The sequence below is a fragment of the Cyanistes caeruleus genome, chromosome 9, assembly GCF_971803275.1.
Source record: "Cyanistes caeruleus chromosome 9, bCyaCae1.hap1.1, whole genome shotgun sequence".
Lineage (NCBI taxonomy): Eukaryota > Metazoa > Chordata > Aves > Passeriformes > Paridae > Cyanistes > Cyanistes caeruleus.
In genome coordinates this window covers 12,488,209-12,505,854 of record NC_141709.1, presented here as the reverse complement: position 1 = coordinate 12,505,854, position 17,646 = coordinate 12,488,209, and the positions used below count along the sequence as shown (strand labels likewise).

Here is a 17,646-nt window from a genome sequence, read left to right as displayed (position 1 = left end):
CAGATGAAGCATCAATGGGCAAACTGCTCAGTTTCACTGCAGATTTTTTTTCTAAGAGTGAAAGACAGCTTCAGCAGTAAACATTTTTTTGACCTTTCTTGCAAACATATATACATTCTTGAATGAACATAGAGAAAAGAACTGCATTCTTAAAATGACAGCAGAGTTCTGGAACTCTGCTACAGAATCACTGCTGTTATGAATCTAGACTTACTTTAAAGAGAGCAATATTGACCTCACATACCTGATTTCATCCACAGAGATCTCCAGTGTGTGAGTATATAAAGACAAAATAGCATCAAGGAGCTGATTTATAGAGGACTACACTATTCACATATTTTAATTTATGTGATTTATGTACCTTCCAGAACATTACAGGTTTTGGGTTCATTATGAGTATGCATCTGTGGGTGTATATATATATAAAGTATTATATGTACAGTAGAAATTAACAAATCAGAAGCAAATACATAAAAAGTGCTGTTTCAGGTCAAGGATACTGAAAACAAGACCTTAAATTGCAAAAGTGAAATCTTGGCTCATTAAAGCTGAGGGAAATTTTTGTTTATTTCTCTGTGACCTCAATTTTCCTTTAAAAACTTAATTTCCACCTAACATCATGCTTTCTGTTTTAATTATTTATTCCTCTACAATTACTCCAAGTAATATAGCAGTGGGAAAAAAACCCCAATAATTTGATGTTTAGCACACATCTTCCATCAGTCATTTTTAGATCTGAAGCTTATGCAATTGGATTGTAATTTTGAAAAACAGCATCTGCTTAATGAGGCAGTACTTTAATGTTTAGAAGTCTAGTCTTTTAGATTCTTAAAAAAAAATTTGTTCTACATTTCTCATCTGAAACATTGAAAACTTTGTATCATCTCTCTGCATCTGCCCTAAGCTTTAGAGACTCTCAAAGCTATATGTGGGAGTAATGTCCCCCTTTTTTGTGTGGTCTCACTAAGGAACACTGTTAATCACTCTCCTACAAGCATTTTGCACTCAGTGTACTGAAAAATACTCTTGGTTTGCTCCAAGCTTATGGGATACTTCAAGGACACATAATCCATACATACAGTCCATTCACAATCTTGATAATGGGATACAGCAGCATTTAATGACACTTCATTGGAGCAGGGCACTCCAGTTTACTACCAGCAAACTGAACCTGTCAGGGTGTTCCTGTTATTTACTTATAGCAGATTTAATGTAGCATAATGCTCCTACATCTGCAGTGTTTTAGATAAACCTACACATACAAACTCACTTAGAAGTTAAATACTTTAAAATATGCATACAAAAATAAGAGCATATATATTCTTACTAAATATTCTCATTAAATATCTAGAAATATACCATTTCTTGTTCTATAAACTTCATCCCATCAATGATCCAACACACTCAAGACCCAGTCCTAGTGCCTTTGTTTCTTTTAGCTAGCCAAGCTCCCCCATCTCTGGTTTATTCTTTTAATCCTACCTTATGCAAGGAAAAATGGAAATCTGGTGGGTTTCCTTTGGAATTGAAAAATGGAATAGTAGTTTTGTTCCAGGTACTCCACAAACTACTGCTTCAGCTGGCATGACATGACAGCTAAAATTGAATGTGGAAGCTTCATGGACTGCTCTCCCGAAAAAAGTACAAGAAAATATGTATGAATGAAAACTTTGTTCCAGAATATCCAATTTACAGGAAGTCAGAACAAGCCAACATTGATTTTCCTGCTCCTGGTGTTGCTCACTTTTCACCTTTTTCCTAATAAAATAGTCATTTCAATTACACACCAAGCTGGTGAATAAAATCTATACAGGTACACTGACTGTCCCCTGCTGTTCACTCATGTTCAAACCATGAGTCCTTAGTCCATCTAATTTCATAAAGATTGCCAGTTACATATTCAAAAAATGTTAGATTGACATATGTAATTATTGTCATTATTATCATTGATGAGTTTCGATCTATGGATCAAACCTTAATTAAGAAAACATCAAAGAATAGAAACCCAGAGGAATCAAGCAGGTTCCATTAATTTGCCCAGAAAAAGACTTTTCTATTGTCAGTATTTCCCATAAGTGAGAACAAGTCATAAATTCAGAAGAAAAAATATTGCACAGAAAATGCCCAGTCTCCCAGTAATACTTATTGCAAATTTAAGCTACGTAGGTAATTTAATAACAGTATTATAGGGGTGGAGGAACCATCCTCATGTTCAGCTTTTAGGTCTTCTGCAAGAATAGAATGAAAGGAGGACACGATTTTGGGCTGAAAATCTGATCAACCTGAGTAGATCCTAAATGTCAGTGTAAAGGACTGTGTACATAGCCTTTAATAAAATAATGCTGTTTTGAAAAAATGTGGGATGCAACAGAAATATTGTTGTTCCCTCTAATGCCCTTCTACATTCCCTTTTCATACAGATTTTCTGTTACTGTAACAAAGTGAAACAGAACAAGTTTCTTCCATTTGGAATGCTTCTTCCAAAAACCCACTCCAATACTCCTGAACCATTTCCACAGACACTAAATTCCAGAGACTGCTGGGAGCAAGGTTTGGAAACACTTCAGCAGGTTAAGCACTTTTTGAGAACTGAAACCTTTGTGTCAAAAACACATTCAATACAAGCTGGCTCACGGGAGGCCTGAAGTTAGAGCCTTCTTCCTTCTATTCCAGACTCAGGGCAAAGAGAGAAAACTTGGAGAGAGAGAGGTTGGTGTAATGATCAGGATACAAATAAACAAAACATATAGGAAACATTGGTATGCATCTGCACAGATACGAGAATAAAAAATTAGCATTCATTCAAAGCTGCTTCTGCTTTCTGACAGGTAATAATGATTGTTAATGGGACTGACATTTCCACTGTACAATCAAAACATATTCTTCAAAACCTATTGCATAATTAACATTACTTACACACAATTCACTTCAAATAACATCAAATTAGAAAGACTTATGGGGCTAGTGAATAGCATCCTGAAAAACATCTTGTCCAGGTGTTGACTGAGCCCTGAAAACACTTGCAGAGCTCTTCTGAACTCCGCTGGGTTCTTCTCTCAGCCAGGCAAGTCCTCAGTGTGTTCTGCCACTGTGAAGAGTAAAAGGCTGCACACGTGAACAGAGGACTCACAGGGATGCTTTTTCTTCCTGCACGTCTTCCTGACAAGGACAGTGATTGATTATCCATACAGGAGACATGTTCCTGCACTGTAATCCACATGAAATAGCAGGAGAGGAAGGAGCAGGGTTCACAGTCTTACCCACCTGACTGAAGGCTTGGTGTTGCCCAAGATTAGGCAAGTATAAAGGAGTTCAGATTCTTAAATTTGTATGTCATTATTAAATCAGATACTTTTTTCAAATTCTGTTTTTCCTCTCCATGAGCTCACTCATTTTCTAGAACAGAGACTGATCTATGCATAGATGTTTCTAGAAACACTGCACCTACTACATATAAACATGTCAGCTGTGTCCTTTTGGTCAGCCAGAGCAGAGTTAACCGTGTGGCCTCTTTGCTGAGACGTGATAGTCTCCAGTTATTCCCAAAGGAACAGTCAGGGAAAAAGCCTAATTACTTTTAATGTGATGTTTGGTCATCACATGGACATCACTTTGAGCTGTAGTGCCCAAAACACGAACTTAGGAGGTGCCTTTCCAACCTAGAGTTTGTATGGTTGGGAGGAACCTTGCAGACAACAACCCAGTCATTTCCTGTTCTTCTTTAGAAGAAACTTGACATATTTTGGGGGTTGCAGTGGGAGAACAAGGGGGAAAGGAGGCTGCTATCAAGTAGTTGTTAAAAACATGCTAAATAAAATGTCTAGATAAAAAAAAAAAAGAACTTTCTTCTACAGTCTTTGATGTTGCCAAACATTGATTGTGAATTGAACAAGAAAAAAAATAAAGTAAGCTGAAAATGTGCTGTCAGGACTTTTATAACACCAAGCTTTTTTATGATTTTTTAATGCTCCAGTGACAGATATATGAAAATGAGTGCAAAATGCAGAGAAGAAAGAAAATAAAACCTCAGTGTAGAAATTGCATAGACAAAGAAGAAAGTATAATTTCCTAGCACTGACGACAGCATAAGCACAGAGTAACTTCCAGGAGAATTATTTTTGCAAAACACCAGTATGTTTCACATGCTTTGGTTTCTAATATGTCATTGTTAAATCAAAGAGTACTTTTTTTTTTTTCCCAGGCATGTAGAGGATTTAAGAAATATGAAACAAATTGTAACGCTACCATTAGGGCTTTAAAAAAGAAAATATAGTTACTTGTTTATGTTATTCATCTAGATCATGCCAACAGATAAAATAGCCTACAGATTTCCAGGACAGTACACAGCATACACAAAGTATGGTAATTACATCCTGTATCAAAGTTTAGGTAAAGTTTAATTGTATCTGGAATTTCAGTTTATCACTTTTTGAGGATTTGTGCAGGAAATAGGTGGTACACAAGTCATATCTTCCTACTGAATCTCAGCAGGATTCAATTGCACTCCCTTTAGTCTTTGTTTCCATTTGTCATTTTGCATATCAGACACTAAACAGCTCGAGCCAAATCTTAGGAAAGTTGAATACTTATGCTTTCTTAGAGCTTGTCTCCAGAGTGTTTTTCCAGTCTACCTATACTGAAATAATCCACATGTGGATCACTGAAGAATAAAGGAAATTAATTAGGATTAATTAATTAATTAGGATTTTCTAAATAGAAAATTATTTAGGATTTTGTTATTTAAAATATTGCATTTATATCACAGAAATAGATCTAAACATATGTTTTTATTTGGACTTCAACAATTCACCTTCCCAAAACGAAATATCCCATGCATCTAACCTCAAGCTGCCACTGGCAAAAACCTGCAAATAGGTCATAAGCAGGTTGCCAAACTCTGTTTCCGGGCTATTGGGAATGAGAAGTAGGAGTAGCTACAGTACATTACATACATATTTCTCAAACATTTCTAAAATTAAAAGTAGTTATGTAAATTATAGAAAATAAATTCTCAATAAGGCAGAAAATGAGGATGATTGAAAGAGGTTCATGCTACCATGAAGAGGAACAATCTTTCCTGCTACTGGTTCCTGAGTTTTAAACTGGAAAAAAAACCCTGAAATCTGTGGCCCAAGTTTACCTTCCTCAAAACTATCATTTAGTCTGTTTAACTAAAAAACCTTTTAAAGATTTAAGTAATTTTGATTTTTACTGCCTGTGAAATCCACTCTTACATACCTGTCAGCACTCCAGGCTACCTGAAAAACTTGGTGTAACAGCCCAGCCATAATAGTCACTTTGTATCAGAACTGTGTATTTCCAAAGTGATTGAAGAGGCTAAAATGTAGTCTAAGCCCAGAATGAAGCTAGCACAGTGACACCTCAGTTTTTCCCATTTTCATTTGTGTTGTCTTGCATTTGCATTTTTAACATGAAAATAACTCCAAGGGGAAAATCCTCCATAATATATTTGTTTGCTGCCCAAACAATAATTCTGAAAATTCTGTAATGAAAAGGATATAAATTCCGGAAGCAGTTTCTTGTAGTTATTGTCATAGTTTTTAGTGTGGTAAAAACAAGCTTGGAAGTACTTAAGAACCATCTTTTGATTATGTGCTGTATGTTTCTCTTCCATGGTATTTCTCTTGCTTTGGGAAGCCTGGATGGATGGTCCAGTGGAAGCCTGTGATGGATCTCCCTGGCCAGGAGAGTCCCCTTCAGCGAAGCTTAGGCTGTCCTCCAGATCCCCACGAGTCTTTGTGATCAATAGCACTGTCCACAGTCTTTACCAGGACTTTGGTGAGCAATTGTCTTTCTCTTGTCTGTTCTGGTCTTCAGAAAGGGAACTTTATACCATCTTGGCTCCAGATCAAGCCTTCCTTCTGGGAATAATTTTTCAAAACAGAGGCAACTCTTTATGGATTCTCAGAAGGAAAACAGGTGGGCTGGAACATAGCACAGAGATACTCAAGAAGTTTTAAGCAAGCTGGGTCAGCACAGGAATCAGCAAAGGACTTAATTCAGGCTCTTTGGGTCAGTCTCTGCAAGGGCACTGTAAGATGTAGTAGTTAATTATGTGTCGAGGCAGCCTGCCCAGGGCACTGCGCTGTGACAGGAGACAGAAGGACCTGCTCTGTGCTCTGTGCCTCAACCACAAACCACTTTGCCTCCTCTCTTCCCCTCATGGATCTGTCTTGCTTATTACAAGGGTGGGTTTTTTTGTGGCAGGGAATATTTTTTTCACATCCTTGATGTGCTGCAATCAGCAGTACATCTCCAAGCTCTGGGCATTCCGAGTTTTAATTCTAAGCATTCATAAACTGTTCAACATGGTGAGTGCCCTGCTTCAGTTTCTAGATGCAAATAAATTATAGCAATAAAGGATCTGTTAAATCACAATTTTAAAGCAAAACAAATATTTCATAGGTAGGAGGGTGTGTTTATTTATCCATATATTTGATTAAATCCCAGTTACCATAGAAAGGAAAGCAATTTTTTAATCATAAAAAAAAAGTACATGAGAAATAGGTATAACATTTTTCCCTTATCCCTGACTAGGCACACATCAGACAGAACAGCAGCATTTACTGGAGCCCAGACAATGTGGGGCATTTGGAAGAGGGAGGAGAGAGGTTAGGAAAAAGGAAAAGCAGATCACAAGTTTGGACAACATTTGAATATTTTGGAATTGCTTTGAATGCTGCACTCTGAGCTGTTGAGGTATGACAAATTTGGGCTTTGTTTTAAACTGGCGTAGTCTGCTGTTACTGAGAATGCTTTTAATATTTCAACTCAAATATGTCCTTTAGGGTGACATATTGCAAACATGCTTTCTGTTTTGTTCTCAATTTTGCTTTGTTGTTGGAGTTGCAATGTAAATATGCACCATATTTTTCTCTGCATATACCTCATTATATTGAAGTCTTCTCTATGCAGTGTCTGCTTCCCAGCACCAGAGCATACAGGAATATATTGTCTTTATTCTGAGTTTGGCAATGAAAATATTCTTACTGGTTTAACTGTACAAGGGCAAAAATCGTGACAGCAGACAACAGCATCTGAAAGTCATTAGCAAACATCTGAAATTACTTCCTGAGTGGGCCACAACAAAGTGTGGAATGAGCAAATGATCTGCAGGGGTGGCAGAGGGAAAGAATTCCCATGTATGATAAAGGCAAAGAAAAAAAATGCACATTTGTTAATACAAATCTTCACCCCATCCTGGTTTCTTCCATGCAAGACTCTTTTCTGCCTTTACTTAACATGAGAATTAAGAAACCCAGGATTCCTTTAACAACTTACTTCTCCATTTCACTCAGCTATCAATTTCAACAAGTTCAGCACCATGATATGTGCTTCCAGGAAAGTCTTGCTTTCTCATTTTTCTTTAATTTGCACTTAATTCACCCACTCAGCCACTAACCTGTGCCTATTTGCCTATTTGAAAACCAAAGATGAATTTATGATTACTACATGGTGACTACCAGAAGCAAAAACCATAAGAGTGATCTGTAAGAAAGGAAACTGGTATTATATTATGGTTTTATGCTGTGTTTTTTCTAAATCATGCTCTTTAGACTGCAACATTCTTTAATAGATGTTATGTTACCATAGAAACAAGTACTTGTGGCTGACTGTGCAAGGGTCTGTACAGAACAGAAATGGTCCTCGTTGTTAATTTAAAAAAGTTCTAAGAGAGGTGCACAGAGGCTTGGGAGAAAAAATATAGATTTTTGACACACAAGGTAGTATGTGATGTCACTGTATGAGCAACCCCAAAACTGGCCTATTTATTGTAGATACCACAGTGCAGAAATTTAATGAAGCATGGAGCATAATACTGAAAAAAATTGTGTTATGCCTGTTAAAATGTATCAACAGTTGAGGATTTCTACAATTCTGCAAAACTTTGTATCACTATGACCATAAAAAAAAATCAGCATATTATTCTACCATATGTTCTATAATTTGTACATTAGATATTACATTGACTTTAGGTGTTGAAATGAGGTGTGTTATTTTTGTACTAGAGCACTTGTCATTGCCTTCCTGAATTTAAATTTGGGTATAAAATATCTGTTGTTAAATTTTTAAATATACTTAGATCATTAAATTTCAAAACAAAGCAAGATCTGAATTAACTGCTAAAAAAACCCAAAAAAAAACCAAGCATTAATTCAATCTGTCAGTTCAGAATTGTCAAATGCATCACTCTAAGCAGCAGTGGTTTCACCATTTTCCTGTTTGTCTTGAATACCTTCTTTGAATAATGTTCAGCTATATTTTTTGTTTTATTTTATTTTCTAGGAGAGACAAACTCATCTTTTATCTTGAATTTATGGGTGCAAATCAAACAAATCTCATTGCTCAGGCATGGCATAGTTACAGAGGAGTTTTCAGCACCCCACTGTTAAATTCAGCAAATGACAATGTGTTGCATGTCTCAAGCTGAAATACTATTCATATATTTGTTTCTGTATTTCTTGGTCCAATTCTACTGCTATGTAGAGAAAAAACACACTTCCATTTTTCTGAAGGTTGTATTAGAATAACCACTTTAACTTACTGTGAAAATCAATGCTATTTTTAGTATCTGAGTTCTTGAAGGTAAATGAGATTTGCACTGGAAACAAGATCTGTTTTCCAACAAATTTCTTGAGATGCTCTCATCTCTAGAGAAGCTGTTTTAATTTTTTTGGTGAAGATTAGGGAAGCTAATCACACCCTGCGAGCAGGTAGGTAACTTTTATTTACAAAATCATTGGTTACACATAGAATGTGGTGGGATGTTATATTGTTGAGTTGGGTGGAGGTGTTTCTTTCCAAATATACGCATTTCAAGAATTGAAAGCACACATTTTTATCTAAATTCTGACTGTTACCATATTTGAGCAACTGTTCAGATGTGCTAGTCAGGCTTTTGAGGAAAACTGGCCATGTTCTCCCACAGTTGTCATGTATCTGTCACACTAACACCAGCTAGGAAAATCAAATTGGAAACATCCTGTTACGAGCTGTGAACATCCTTTGCAGCAGTGTCATTTGCGTCAGAAAGGCTGCTATTGTTTTCAAATGTCAATATTCATTTTAAGTGGAAGAGAAAGGCAAAGCAGTCTTTTGTTGAAAGTTAGCCCATTCATGAGTGCAGTGAGGAAAACACAAACGGAGGCACAAAAATCAGGCGAGATTCAGATCCTTCAAGTGCTTCCATGTACCTTCCACCAAGACACTGTGGGTAGATACAGCTCTTATAAACTTCCTTACACTCTTTCAAAACTCTACCTAGCCAAAAGGCATAAATAGACATCTACAATGAAGTGCATACATTTCTATGGTCACTAATTTAATTTTTAAAGTGGCAAGTATGGCCTAAAGTCTTCCCATGATGGTCCTTTCAGATACTCATCCTCCCAGTCCATGTGTTTAGAAAACAGACAATTCTGTAAGCTATTCGTTCTTCTAGCATTTAAGGAAGAGTTATTCTCCTGATAAGAGAAAGGACATATTCACTTAAAAAAAGTGAATAAATAATTTCACACACAGGAACAAGATAAAAAGTATTCTCTCTAACCAGAGGATACACTGAATCATTTAAGAATTCTGCAGCAAAATTTGCTTATTGGCAAACTGTTTAGGTATATTTCTATGACAGTGATTTGTCTGTATTCTTTCCACTGACATTCCAAGATATGGATGTTAGATTTCTAGCATTTTTTAGTGTCTGGTTGTTTTTTATCGTCACAATATAGACACACTTAGAAGTGTGAAATATTTGCTTGTACTATTTTCATTCCATTTCTTAAATTCAAACAACTTTTCACTACAAGATATTCTAATAATATGTTCTCACACCTATTTTTTTATTGCCTCATGTATTCTAAACATTATTCTACCCATCCTGTTTGAAGTCCTACACTGCAGTAAAACGCTCAGGTTCCCTAATACATGACTTTGAATAACGGAGAATTATGTATATTATTTATATGCAATATCTGGCTGTATTTGACAAATAGAAATTGCTTTCATGATCTCATTTGAAACTGGGAACTATCAGAAGATTGACCAATGGTGGAACTTGAAAGTTATGGAAGTAGGTCTGCACATGGTGTGAGGGAAAAATGAAGTTAGTTGGATTTAAAGAATTGAGTCATGTGAACAAAGTGAGAATGAAAAACATTGAGTAGACATACATGTGAAAGAACTGAAAAGAGTACTGACACAATTGAATAATTTAATTATATGTTCTAGTTGTCTCAATTAGTTATGGAAAACTCTGCAAGATTTGACTACCACCTAAATCTGCAGATCACAAAGAGATGATCATAAAATAATTACTGCATAAGTGAAAAAGTTTAATTTTGTTCACAGTTATTAAAAAGGAGGAAAGGAACAACATGATGAAAACACTAAGGGGTTTAGCAATCTTACACATGAACTAAAATTCAAACAACCATAAGATCATGTCAGAACAGCTAAAGCCATGGTTTACATGGAGGAAAATGGGTGTGAAGATGAAAGATTGAGATGGATCTGTATGTCATCTGCAGCAATTGTAAAAAGATAGATTCCCTGGTTTATGAAAAGGGCTTAGACAGCACAAAAACAAGGAGTCATTGAGGAAAATATTTAAAGGAATGACACCTGCCACTTTCAGAAGGATAGTAAGGATAATACCACCAATTGTGGGATTTTGCTTGGATGAAGTAAAGACTTCGGCAAAGGTTTTTTCAATTATGGTTAAGGCATAAAGCATACCCAAGAAGAACTAGGATGAAACACATGTGCTGTTCTTGTCTTTTCTAAAATGAACACTTTTGGGTATCTTTCTACACAAAAAAAATAATCATTCTCATTGTCTGTCTCTCAGGTTCCCTAATCCCACAGCATTACATTGGAAGCTTGAGAATCTAAGACCAATTTTTATTCACTCTCATGATTTTTGAGTTAATTTATGATGAAGACCAAAGTCTGACTCTGAACTTGGCATTATTTCCAATGGGATCTGTGTACAGATGTGACAAAGTATACCCAAAGACTTTTACTACAGATTTTAATTTCTAATACCATTCATGTGCTCATTTGCAGGTCTAGACCTATAATGCTTAGTTAGCTTGAACAGCTGTATTTTTATGACTGCAATAGGTTTGAATGAAAGTTTAAAAGCTTGTGTGTACTTATTGTATGTCCAATTAATCTTCACTCTGCAAAATCGAGGTTTACCCTTCTTTTTTTTGCTACATTGCAGTTCTTGTGCTTGCTTTGGACTGCAATCCTGGCTCACACTTCAAGTTAACAAGGCTGTGGTACTGCCTAATAATCCCTAACATGTTTAAACAGATGTTTATAGTTGCTGGTGTACCTAAGCTCTTGTTTTAATTCCTGAGGTTGCTTGTTAAACTTGAGCATTACACAAGGTTTCTGATGATAAAGTGTGATTTTTGCTATATTTGATGGATGATATATGAATGCCAACACCTGAAGCATCTCAAACTCTTCAAAATAAATGACAAGTACAGAGATACGGGGTTTAAATCTCATAGCAACACAGCAGAATAATTTTATCTCAAATTGGAAGAAAACATCTAAAAGGAATATAATCTGACCAAGATTGCCACCATGTAACAAGATATTTTGTGATAAATTTTGAAGAAGGCATATTTAAAAATTCAGTTCTGGATTTATAAAATCCATATGAAGTGGCTTATTCCAACAGAAGAGTTTTGTAACTCCTCATTTAATTAATCAGATTGCTCTGCAGATGGCGGTAAAATTTATTTTCTATTTAAAGAGTGTCTCGCCTCATCAAAATCAAGGAAATATACTTTCCAACTTAACCAAAAACTTGGCAAAGTTCTGCACTGGCACCAAGTAATCCCATACAAAAAGCCTGTCTCCCATCTTACTTGTTTTGCTGTGCCAGAAACATTTTTAAAAGACCACAAATTAGACCTTTCATACTCTACTGTGAAATATTCACACTGACTTTAAACACACAGATACTCTCAAGATCCCAGCAATTGGCTCAGCCTGGCCTGCACCACATGAAATAGGTGTTTCCTTTTCCCACAAACTAGTCCATGGAAAGCCAGAGCATCTCCAGGCTGTTAGGACTGGGGCAGAGAGGCACAGCTGGATAGTTGCCTGCTCACACTTCGTGGTGTGAATGGGAAATGTCCTGAGAAGAAACCAAGGTCTTCCAGAGAAAATCCACACAACTTTCCCATACTGCTGTTGAGTCGTTTTTCTGTGAAGGAGAGAAAGAAAAGGGTTTTCCCAGGAGTCTGTAAAATCAGAGCTATCAGTATAGGCGTCAGACAACCCAAGGGAAAGGATGGGAAGATAAAAGAGGAGAAAGACTACAGTTAGCTCCAAGATGAGTACAGAGCCACTAGGACGAAGAACTCCATTTCCAACAGCAAGTGGCGGTGGACTGCAAACCTGAAACGTTTCCATGGAGCACTGGGGCAGGAATAGGCTGCAGACAGGAAAAATCTGCATAAATGGCATTATCAGAAAGGTAAGTTCTATATCTTACTACACTTTCACACTCATACTTGACTGCCTTTTCCTGGAAATTCCACTGGAGAAAATGGCCACAAGGAGTATGCAGGTGACACTCAGGCTTGGACAGTTTGCTTCTTAGCTGTGTTATCAGTGCCAAGTGGTTTGAAAAAGTGTAGTCTTCCCTACTTGCACTTACAAGCTATTCCTGCGACTGTGAGCCCAGGACATTTATCATTCAAATACTTGAGTAAAGCTGCAACTCTACTCATGACTCGTCATCACTTGGAGGGAGCTACTACCACCATTATTTGTGCAGCTCTCACTTTGCAAAACATTTTCACAGTAAAAGTTAATGACAACTTCATGTGCCTTCTTGAGATTAAAAATTAGGTAGTAAGCTAAGAATCAAGATCTTGGAAGACTCTGGAGCATTTCTGGTGACTCTCCAAAAGAATACTTAACTGTGATAATTCATCTACTCAGCAGTTCAGCTACGTATTTTCCTAATCAGGTCGTTCTTGGCTTTAAATGGATAAAAATTCTTCATTAAATAATAGAAAATATCTCAGAAATAATTTGTCAATTCATTAAAAAAATACAGCTATAGATAAGTATTTCCTCACCTCCAATATTGCTTCAAAGGTATATTTACAACTGCAACATATACAGCAAGAAAAATCTTTATCCTATAAAGTTTTCTAGCTCCAAACCTGCTGCTTGGAGCGAAACTCGAGATAGAATCCCTAGATCTCTGGGGAGGTGAGGATAGAAGTACATATTGAACTGCTGAGAGCGTGAATATGCATAGCTCAGGAAGGGCAAATGACAATGGCCTGTTGTATGCAGCTGAAATGGGTGTATATGTTTGTTCTTTCCTCAAAAAAAACTGAATTCACAAAAAAAATAGCAACTAAATATTTACAGCCCTTTATTAAAGTAGGTTTCATCTTGAACTTTAGCACTGAATGTATTTAGATTTGAGGAATCTTATCAGGTCTCATTACTGCAATATGGTAGCTTCTCCTATATTAATGGCAGGGGGATAGCTACAAAAAGAACATAATTGTATATTTTAAATTACATTTATTAAGTTTTATCACATAAGAGAAAGGAAGGAAGGAAGCTGAGGTTAACACCACAGATCATAAGCTACTTTGAAATTTAATTGCTGAATGATTTTATAATGTACAAAATGTTTACTTGACTAGAATGCCAAGTAATTAGCCAGTACCTGGCAGTTATTGGCATGGCTTCTCTTACTCACTTGCTAAACTAAATGCAAACTGATAACCCTTAAGACAAAACCAGGATTACAGATGAAACTACTCTTTTGTTAAAAGAGTGTATAATTGTAATTCTGCTTGGTTAAAACAACTTGTGAGATATAGATGCTTATGCCCGAGGCAGCAAAGGATCACAAACCTTGCTGTAAGGGTACTGCTGCAATACATCAGCCAGGCTTCAATGGGACTATTTATCATCAAATATACATGAAAGACCAGGACCCCTTCTTGACTAGACATGACAATTTAACTTTGCCTCTTCCACTGCAGTGACATGATCATAAACATATTATCAAGTCCTGCAGTGTGATCAACAACAGATGTAAAATTAAGAGCTGACAAGTCTTAGCAGGTAGCTGAGCCTTATATATTTTATATCTAATTTTAATTTCCAAAAATCTTCCAGGCAACTTTTTTTTAAAGACATCAGAAACCACTCTTTCTCTTCAATTATTGCAGTTAGTACCTGTGTTCTGAAAAAATAGAGTTCAGCTGTGGTTTTTTTCCGGACAATTTGTCTTTCCTTTTTTGTTTGACTTTTTTTATTATTTTTTACAGAAAATAAATCCAGGAAATAGGTTGCCTATATTTTTATTCACAAACTGAATGACAAGCCTTGCTGTGGCAAAGAAAGCAACCAAGATGCTGGGTTGCATCAACAAGGGATAAAGAAGGGATAAAGAAGGGATAAAGAAGGGATAAAGAAGGCATGAACCCATTCTACTCTGTGCTTGCCAGGCCACAGCTGGGATGCTGTGTTCAGCTTTGCTCCCCACTATAAGAAAAGATGGGGATAGGCTGGGCAGGGTCCTGAGAGGGGCAGAAAACATGATCCAAGGACTAGGAAACCTTCCATAAGGAAAGGCTGAGATGTCTGTGTTTATTCAGCCCTGAGGAAACAAGGTTTAGGAGAGACCTTGTGTCACCATGTTCCAGTATTTAAAGGACTACAAGACTTTGGACTTTGTAGTACAAGACTACAAGAAGTCAGAGACTCCCTTTTTATAAGGAGTGACATGGAAAAGAGATGGGGTAATAGGTACAAGTCACTCCTGGGTCAGTTCCAATTGGACACCAGAGAAATATTTTTCACAATGAGAGCCATTGGAATAACCTCCCCAGGGAAGTGGTGGATTCCCCAACAAAGATTTTGGCTGGGTCATCTTGTCTTGGCTTTTGCCAAAAACATCTGGACCAGACAACATTTCAGGTCCCTTCCATCTGGGTCTTCCATGGTTCTATGATAATAAATTAACAATAAGCCATGGTAGGTAATGCACCTGTTATTTGAGAGTTAACTCCCTTGACATTGTAAAGCCAAGGACAATGAATGTGTCCTTTCCCTTTGGGTGCAATTGTATTTCAAAAGCCATTTCCTGGAGTTGCTGGTATAGCTTCTCTTTGGTGGAAAGTTTCTCTGTCTTTCATAGATTACACCTATATTTTTCTGAAGCTGTATACTGTGATTGGCAAGTGCTGACATGAGGATTTATTTGTGCTATGTCAGATTCAAAACTTAGTGCTCAAGTTGATATGGCTTAACTATGAGAGCATTATATTGAAACATGAACACCAACCCTCTAAACCAAGCTTTTGTTCAAAGACTATGCATCATTCATTCTAAACAGCAAAAACTTACACATTTTTGATCACTAATTCTTCTCCTGGGAGTTCACAGTTAAACCCATGCTCATAGGGTAGAAGCAATGGTGGTATAGCAGTCCCATCCATGAGATTTATTGAAGTCTTAAATCTATTCAGTGCCACTGAAAACTGTCTTTTTTGCAGATAAAAAAAAAATAAAATAAAATAAAAAGGAAAGCCAAATCAGAAGACAGTCATCTGCCACATGGTGAAAATAAAGGAAAAGGCCAAGGAGAAGGCTTACTGCCAAATGTTGGGATCATTTTACCAAAAGCATTTTTAAGATCTAAAATATAACAGAAAAGTAAAAGATGAACAACTATATGCCTGGATCATTTAAGTTAAAATGAATATTTACCTTGACAAATAACATAAATATCTACTGTGGTCACTGAGAAATAGGATCTTTGATGTAATCACAATTGCCTCTCAGTTTGTTTGGGTTTTATTTAACTAGGATTCTTCATGTAAATGTTCCCTGTGTTTGAAATTTCTATTTGCAACCTTGTATGAACTCCCCTGGTACATTTAAAGAACTTATTTTTATACTTGAAGATACCTTGTGTGTACTACAGTTAACAGAGCATTTGTGAGTTGGGCCATAAATAGAGCTTAATGAATGTTTATGCCATTTAAATTTAAAATTTTCAGGAGTCTGAAAAAAAACCTCACTTTTTTCATACGGAAAAATAATTATTATTGTTATAAAGTGCAGGTAGTTAAGTACTAAAGCAGATCAAAAGGTTATGAAATCAACTGTTTTAAAAAGGTAGTGATAACTACAGGCAACTAGGAGAGAATATTGGAATGAAAAGGTGATAATCCAGTTTTTAAAGCCTGGAACAAAAACTGAGAATTGCTATTAATGAATAAAACAGAATTGAGAGAAAGGGGGAAGGGATAGCCATAAAAATCACATAAAATTAGTTTGTCATTTCCTCTAGTGACTGATGGGGACTCAGACAAAAAATGTTCGGTTTGATCTGTTTTGCTATACTTTTTCTTCTGAAAAACAAAAACAGAAATCCTGCTGACAGATTCAGGGCACACTTTGCAGTACTTAAAAGTGGTGATTGCTCTACTAATATTCCTTCCCATTTTGTTCTATTCAGCCATGACTTCTATGACCTCTGTCTACACCTTCCAAAAAAGGATTCCAGGACACCTAACACAGAAAAACAGTCCTGACCAGACCCTTTATTAAACAGTCATTAAATAGTAGAACCAATAAAACTGCCTCAAGATTTGTTTTCTTGTTTTTCATACGTTGTTATGCTGTATCAGTTTGCTCCTTCTTACTTCTTTTTCCTAAATTAACCATTCCTATCTGTCACTTTTTTGTTATATGCTTCATTCACTTCTAAAATCTGGCATGGTACCTCAATCATTCACTTTGATATCAGTAGTCCACAGTGGAAAGCTGCCAGCAGTACTCTTATTATGTTGAGGTGTTTCACCTCTCATATCCTAAATTAAATATTTTGGGCTTCTTCATTAATTTGAAAGATCTGATACAAAGGAAGTCTACCAGCATCTTCATGATACTTTTCTTTCTCTAACCAGAGGCCTGCAAGTCCCTTCTCCCCCATGGCCCAAAATAGAAATCTTGTCTTCATTTCTATGAAGCTATTTTGAAAAAAAAACACAAAACTTTATTTTTTCTACCCTTTATTTGCCAGATGCTGACTGCTTCAAGCTCTCAGTATTACTTTAATGACAAATTTGTCTCAGTTCATATTTTCCCCAAAAGACAGAACTCAGCTATGCCCATATTTGGTGTTACCAAATTGAATGAATCATAGACAAAAATGAAGTTACTATTTTATCCTTATTATGTTTAGGTTTTCCCAGTTGTTAGTAGTGATGGAGAAGATTATACTGATCCTAGACCTCATGATATGCCTTGAGTTTTTATGCTTGTAATTTTCAAGCTCTATGCAGCAAAAAGAAAGAGCTACATGTTGTAGCTCATCTGCACATTAGGAGTTCTGCAAGCTGAGTCAGGTTTCTGCAGAGATCATCTCTCCAGAAGCTTGAATGGAACAGGAATGAAGGGTAACAGAACGTTGCTGTCCATGGCATGACAAACAGCATCAGTCAACAGCAACATTTCAGCCACAATGCCCTAACAAAGTATAATCTGTTTACAGCAGCAACTCAAAAACACTCAGCATGGTTATACTTTATAAAACCCATTCAGTTCCAAATAATGCAA

At 36.4% G+C, this 17,646-nt stretch overlaps 1 protein-coding gene across 1 annotated transcript in view; it reads left to right on the top strand.

The window, feature by feature from the left end:
- The window catches only part of LOC147651602 (uncharacterized), a 40,417-nt gene that overhangs the window by 10,022 nt on the left and 12,749 nt on the right, over positions 1–17,646 (top strand). The window contains exons 2-4 of the mRNA XM_086842025.1: positions 5,659–5,799; positions 6,559–6,720; positions 11,246–12,517. The gene's annotated coding sequence lies outside the window, so the exon portion shown is untranslated. The remainder of the gene's footprint in view (positions 1–5,658; positions 5,800–6,558; positions 6,721–11,245; positions 12,518–17,646) is intronic.